This window comes from Scyliorhinus canicula, chromosome 6 (assembly GCF_902713615.1).
Source record: "Scyliorhinus canicula chromosome 6, sScyCan1.1, whole genome shotgun sequence".
Lineage (NCBI taxonomy): Eukaryota > Metazoa > Chordata > Chondrichthyes > Carcharhiniformes > Scyliorhinidae > Scyliorhinus > Scyliorhinus canicula.
The window spans coordinates 201,381,054-201,388,388 of record NC_052151.1 but is presented as its reverse complement, the minus strand read 5'-3'; the positions used below and the strand labels follow the sequence as shown (position 1 = coordinate 201,388,388).

Here is a 7,335-nt window from a genome sequence, read left to right as displayed (position 1 = left end):
TCGGTACCATCACTATGGGTGAGCTCCATTGGCTGCAACCCACTTCAATGGGGCCTCACGGTAGCATGGCGGTTAGCATCAATGCTTCACAGCTCCAGGGTCCCAGGTTCGATTCCCGGCTGGGTCACTGTCTGTGTGGAGTCTGCACGTCCTCCCCGTGTGTGCGTGGGTTTCCTCCGGGTGCTCCGGTTTCCTCCCACAGTCCAAAGATGTGCGGGTTAGGTGGATTGGCCATGCTAAATTGCCCGTAGTGTAAGGTTAATGGGGGGATTGTTGGGTTACGGGTATACGGGTTACGTGGGTTTAAGTAGGGTGATCATTGCTCGGCACAACATCGAGGGCCGAAGGGCCTGTTCTGTGCTGTACTGTTCTATGTTCTATGTTCTAATTATGCCATTTTAAGCATATTTTCAATTTTTTTTGAACCTGTGCCAATTTTAGACGGTTAAGTCTATCTGGATGTTGTTTAATTGGAACAGCATTTCCCACATCTACATCATGTTACATTTTAGTACTTCCCAACTTATTTCCACAAACTTGCCCATGTGATATCAATAACTCTTTCAGGTCAGTTTGTTTTTCCTCTGGAAGGTAACTCAATAATTTATCCCAATTTTTAAGAACATCCTTGTTATCCAATTTTATTTGAGGAATGTCAAATTAAGAGTCATGTGGATTTGATTCTTCACTTTGAGTTAGAATCACTAAAACCTCCTTTTGCTCTCCTTCCCTTTCAAAATATCTTTTAGGTATACTCACATGACACACTCATTGAGTTTTCCTTCCATCTGGCGTTCTTACCAAATAATTCACCTCACTCAATTTTCTTTCAATCTGATAAGGTTCACAAAACCATGCTTTTAAAGTTTCACTGGTAACAATACGAAAGCTTTATCTCCACTGGCAAAACTACAAACTTTTGCTTTCTTGTCTGTCATGGGAATGTCACTTTAAAAAATGTTTGTCTTCACAGGTGGCTGCAGTGATGTCATTGTGTGGGTGGAACTGGGCTCTGGCTGCAGTGATGTCATTGTGTGGGTGGAGCTGGGCTCTGGCTGCAATGATGTCATTGTGTGGGTGGAGCTGGGCTCTGGCTGCAGTGATGTCATTGTGTGGGTGGAGCTGGGCTCTGGCTGCAGTGATGTCAGAGTGTGGGTGGGGCTCTGGATGCAGTGATGTCATTGTGTGGGTGGAGCTGGGCTCTGGCTCTGCTTTTTACTTTCATTTTGAGCTGGAAGCTGTTTTTGGCTCTGAGTTTTAGTTTTGTTGTCAGTTGGAGAGCTGCATTCAAACCAAAAAGGTGTATTTTGGCCTCTCTCTGCATGCTAAAGAATGTCTCCAGATTACTTGATGATTTCAAAGTAATACCTGTTGTCTGGAAGGAATGCAAACATACTGTTTTTGATTTTTTTTTAAAAGCGTCTTTGGCTTATGGATGTTGTTAGGAAAGTTACTAAGGGTTTCCTATAGAGTACTGTATCTTGGGGGGGGGGGGGTATCAGTGTTGGTAGTTGATAAGATGTTTACTGTGTGTTTATAAAATGTTAACTGGATTCATAGAAGAAACATTGTCTTGATTTTAAAATACTTTAGATCTCTGTTGCATCACACCTGTAAAGTGGGCCCTTGAGCTCCCCATTACCAAAATCTATTAAAAGTTGTGGGTCAGGTGAATGCTCTGATATATTCTCTGAACCATGGCGCATAATATGTTGGCTACCTGTTTCATCACATGCTGTGCAACTTTTAAATGGTCTCCAGCCAATTCACCCGCTCTGTTTAATCATTACCTAAAATTTGACACGTAATCCAATAATGTTCTTTCAGCCTGCTCATTCTCCTTAATCAACTTAGCTGTAATATGTACTGGAATGGCCACTGGAAACCTAGTAGACACATCCATTATAGTCAAAAGATATTGATTCCACTTTTTGTTTTCGCAAGCGGTTTTTTTTTTTGTTTGGGGCAGCACGGTAGCACAAGTGGATCGCACTGTGGCTTCACAGCTCCAGGGTCCCAGGTTCGACTCCCCGCTGGGTCGCTGTCTGTGCGGAATCTGCACATTCTCCCCGCGTCTGGGTGGGTTTCCTCCGGGTGCTCCGGTTTCCTCCCACTGTCCAAAGATGTGCAGGTTAGGTGGATTGGCCATGATAAAGTGCCCTTAGTGACCAAAAAGGTTAGGTGGGGTTATTGGGTTACGGGAATAAGGTGGAAGTGATAGCTTAAGTGGGTCGGTGCAGACTCGATGGGCAGAATGGCCTCCTTCTGCACTACATGTTCTATGTTCTATGCAATCAATTAAGACACTTGTAAAAGGTTTCTCAAATGCTGGAATGGGAATTAAGGGCACTTGTTTCATCATCGCTTGAGGTTTCCCTATCAGTTGACATGTGTGACATGATCAACAAAATTCAACTACATCTTTATGTAGCCGAAGACCAATAAAAATGTTTTTGTATTTTAGCTTGGGTTTCCTCCTTTCTATACCCTACCGGCAATACTACTTGGTGAAATTCTGCCCACTTTTCATCCGCCTGCATATGTAAAACAAAAAAACAAAGAACAAAGAAAATTACAGCACAGGAACAGGCCCTTCGGCCCTCCCAGCCTGTTCCAATCGATTTTCTCATCAAGACATCATTTTTACGGCAATAACATTCTGGTATACACTCAGATTCCTCTTCCCTGTATGCTTTCTGATACATCCGTTTTATTTCTGTATCTTTATGCTGTAACTCCGCCAATTTTCCTGAACTAAAAGTTTCCGCCTCATCCTCCCCCCTGTTCTTGTTCTTTTCCAACCATCTGATCAAAAATTATTCCTGATAATTGCACTTCAACTTCATCTTCACTCTTTGATTTCTCGTCTTATCTTAACCTGTAACTTTGCGACGTTGTTACTACAGAATCTGGAAAAATCCCAGGATATTCGTCTTTCAACACTTCAGTTGTTTGATTTTCCACTGGTTTATCAACCACAATAGGCATCACTCCCACCTGCGATGCAGCTATATCATTACCCAAAATAAACTGTATTCCTGGACAGGATAGTTTCTCTATTACTCCAACTACCACTTCACCACTCTTCACTGGACTTTCCAACCTTACCTTATATAATGGAACACTAGTCCTCTCACCCTGAATTCCACATATTACCATCTTTTCTGGCAATATTCCTCCCAAACTAAATAACTCTTCATCTCTTACCATCAAAGATTGATTCGCTCCCATATTTCTTAAAATTTTGATTTTTTTACCTGCTCCTCCTGGTACACTTTACCCACACAAGTAGATTCTTTGAAGAGATCTGGCACCTTCTTAGCAATCACCTCTCGATCAGGCTGTACATTCGTTTGCATCTCCTTCGCTTCAATTGGGCTTTTACCACTTTAACAAATCCCACTGTCTTATCCTGTTTTACCACATCAGCCTTCCCAGTGCTTTTCTTCAAACACCAACACTGTGACTTTACATGGCCTAGTTTATTACAGTGAAAACATCTGAAACTTTTCATTTCTCTTCCACCCTCCTGTATTTTAATCTGAGGTACACTCTCCCATTATTATCTCCCATCGGATCACCTTTGCCTTTACACCTTGAGTATTTCTCTTTTCCCCAGTTTCTATCCCTCACCGGCTGAAACTGATGTCGGAAACCAAACTTTGATTGATGAACTAATTCATAATCATCTGCCATTTCTGCTGCTAATCTCGCAGTTTTAACCCTCTTCTTCCACATGAGTTATCACTGCATCAGGAATTGAATTTTTAAACTCTTCCAAAATTATAATTTCTCTCAGAGCTTCATATATTTGGTCTATTGTCAAAGGTCTTATCCACCTATCAAAATTACTCTACTTGATCCTTTCAAACTCCATGTATGTTTGACCAAATTCTTTCCTTAAATTTCTAAACCTTTATCTGTGGGCTTTAGACACTGGCTCATACGCACTTAAGATGAATTTCTTCACCTCCCCATACATCCCAGATACCTCCTCCGGTTGTGATGCAAACACTTGACTAGCTCTACTCACCAACTTTGTATGAATCAGTAATACCCACATGTCCTGTGGCCATTTCATTTGAATAGCCACCTTCTCAAACAAAATGAAAAAAGCTTCTACCTCATTCTCATCAAACCTTGGCAATGCTTGGACATATTTAAATAGATCACCACCAAACCTTTGACTCTGACACTCCTGCTCTTTCTCACTATCCTCATCACTATCCTCAGACTGTACATTTCTCTTTACCCCCACCAAATTCTGACTGCTGATCACATTTCATGGCCAGTTTCTGAAGTTCAAAGTCTCTCTCTTTTTACTTTTCCTCTCACTTTTTTACTGATTTGTACCTCCCTTTCCTATGCATTTTCTTCTCCTTTTCTTTTTGTTCTGCTCGGGCTATTCTTTCCTTTTACCTCATTTCGAATTCAAGCTGCTTTAATTCTTTTTCATGCTCAAGTTCCTTTATCTGTAATTGAATACTTGCCATTTCCAGTAATTCTGACTGTATCTCAGGCAGTTTTAAATGCTCAGCTACTGTCTAAATTACCCGTTCTTTCCATACTTTGTCAGGCAATATTAACTGTAATGTTTATGCCAAATATAAAAGCCTTTTTTAAGTCTCCTTTTGTAAGGTACTGCGAGTGACCTTCTCCACCCCCAAAAACGTCTGAGCCTCTGAAAGAGTCATTATCCATAACACACTCCCTATTTAAACTTGAATACAACATGTGAAAAGCAAACACAAATATGCTCACTTCTCACTGTCTATAAGTTCACTAAGCCAACCCCAATCAAGAAAGATGGACTTTTATCCCACGAGACCCCAATTTTGTTATGGGCCAGGACATAGAAACTCCAAAGTATATTATGAAGTTCACCTGAGCTGCAATCTTTATGTTGAATTTGGTTAGGATGAGTACAAGAACCTTGTACCTTCCCTTCAAGTGTGATTCAACACTTTATTCTAAGAACTTAATTAACGTATATATAAACACACAGCAAGAATTTTTATCAATTACAAACATAAATAGATCACACAGCGACAGTAATCTATGTGCGACACTCAATGAATTCCACCTTAACTGTTCCAATTCAAAAACAAAATTCAATAAACCAGAAAACACTTTTTTCAAGGACGTGGCCCAGCACACTGTATTCTCACATGACTAAGACTGATCTTGTTACTGAAATTCAGATCCAATTTGCAACCAGCAGATTAAACTCCTTCCGGAAAGCAATGATATATCCAAAGCCACCACCAAGATGATTTTTACTGGAAGAGATATTTAAAATGAAAATAGAGAGAGACAGGCCACAGCAGTCAAAATTAAAATGAGACAAAAAAAAACCTCACAGCCACTACCCCACTCCACCTACAAAATGAAATGACTGAAGCCATGTGATAAGACAAAAGCCTTTGTGAAAGGAACACTCCCATGTCATGTGGGAGTGCTGCACTGTCAGCGGGTTAGTACTGAGGGAGCGCTGCACTGTCAGAGGGTCAGTTCTAAGGGAATGCTGCACTGTCAGAGGGTCTGTACAGAGGGAGTGCTGCACTGTCAGAGGGTCAGTACTGAGGGAGTGCTGCACTGTCAGAGGGTCTGTACAGAGGGAGTGCTGCACTGTCAGAGGGTCAGTACTGAGGGAGTGCTGCACTGTCAGCGGGTTAGTACTGAGGGAGCGCTGCACTGTCAGAGGGTCAGTACTGAGGGAGTGCTGCTCTGTCAGCGGGTTAGTACTGAGGGAGCGCTGCACTGTCAGAGGGTTAGTACTGAGGGAGTGCTGCACTGTCAGAGGGTCAGTACTGAGGGACTGCTGCACTGTCAGAGGGTCAGTACTGAGGGAGTGCTGCTCTGTCAGAGGGTCAGTACTGAGGGAGCGTGCACTGTCAGAGGGTCAGTACTGAGAGAGCGCTGCACTGTCAGAGGGTCAGTACTGAGGGAGTGGTGCATTGTCAGAGGGTCAGTACTGAGGGAGTGCCGTACTGTCAGAGGGTCAGTGCTGAGGGAGTGCTGCACTGTCAGAGGGTCAGTACTGAGGGAGTGCTGCACTGTCAGAGGGTCAGTACTGAGGGAGCGTTGGACTGTCAGAGGGTCAGTACTGAGGGAGTGCTGCACTGTCAGAGGGTCAGTACTGAGGGAGTGCTGCACTGTCAGCGGGTTAGTACTGAGGGAGCGCTGCACTGTCAGAGGGTCAGTACTAAGGGAATGCTGCACTGTCAGAGGGTCAGTACTGAGGGAGTGCTGCACTGTCAGCGGGTTAGTACTGAGGGAGCGCTGCACTGTCAGAGGGTCAGTACTGAGGGAGTGCTGCACTGTCAGCGGGTTAGTACTGAGGGAGCGCTGCACTGTCAGCGGGTCAGTACTGAGGGACTGCTACACTGTCAGACGGTTAGTACTGAGGGAGTGCTGCACTGTCAGACGGTTAGTACTGAGGGAGTGCTGCACTGTCAGAGGGTCAGTACTGAGGGACTGCTGCACTGTCAGAGGGTCAGTACTGAGGGAGTGCTGCTCTGTCAGAGGGTCAGTACTGAGGGAGCGTGCACTGTCAGAGGGTCAGTACTGAGAGAGTGCTGCACTGTCAGAGGGTCAGTACTGAGGGAGTGGTGCATTGTCAGAGGGTCAGTACTGAGGGAGTGCTGCACTGTCAGAGGGTCAGTACTGAGGGAGCGCTGTACTTGTCAGAGGGTCAGTACTGAGAGAGTGCGCTACTGTCAGAGGGTCAGTACTGAGGGAGTGCTGCACTGTCAGAGGGTCAGTACTGAGGAGAGCGCTGCACTGTCAGAGGGTCAGTACTGAGGGAGTGCGGCACTGTCAGAGGGTCAGTACTGAGGGAGCGTTGGACTGTCAGAGGGTCAGTACTGAGGGAGTGCTGCACTGTCAGAGGGTCAGTACTGAGGGAGTGCTGCACTGTCAGCGGGTCAGTACCGAGGGACTGCTGCACTGTCAGAGGGTCAGTACTGAGGGAGTGCTGCACTGTCAGAGGGTCAGTACTGAGGGAGTGCTGCACTGTCAGAGGGTCAGTACTGAGGGAGCGCTGCACTGTCAGAGGGTCAGTACTGAGGGAGTGCTGCACTGTCAGCGGGTCAGTACCGAGGGACTGCTGCACTGTCAGAGGGTCAGTACTGAGGGAGTGCTGCACTGTCAGAGGGTCAGTACTGAGGGAGCGTTGGACTGTCAGAGGGTCAGTACTAAGGGAATGCTGCACTGTCAGAGGGTCAGTACTGAGGGAGTGCTGCACTGTCAGCGGGTTAGTACTGAGGGAGCGCTGCACTGTCAGAGGGTCAGTACTGAGGGAGTGCTGCACTGTCAGCGGGTTAGTACTGAGGG

The 7,335-nt window shown here is 45.1% G+C and overlaps 1 protein-coding gene across 1 annotated transcript in view; it reads right to left on the bottom strand.

Moving 5' to 3' along the window:
* LOC119967981 overlaps positions 1-7,335 on the bottom strand; it is a 94,882-nt gene that overhangs the window by 65,318 nt on the left and 22,229 nt on the right. The gene's annotated exons all lie outside the window — the stretch shown is intronic.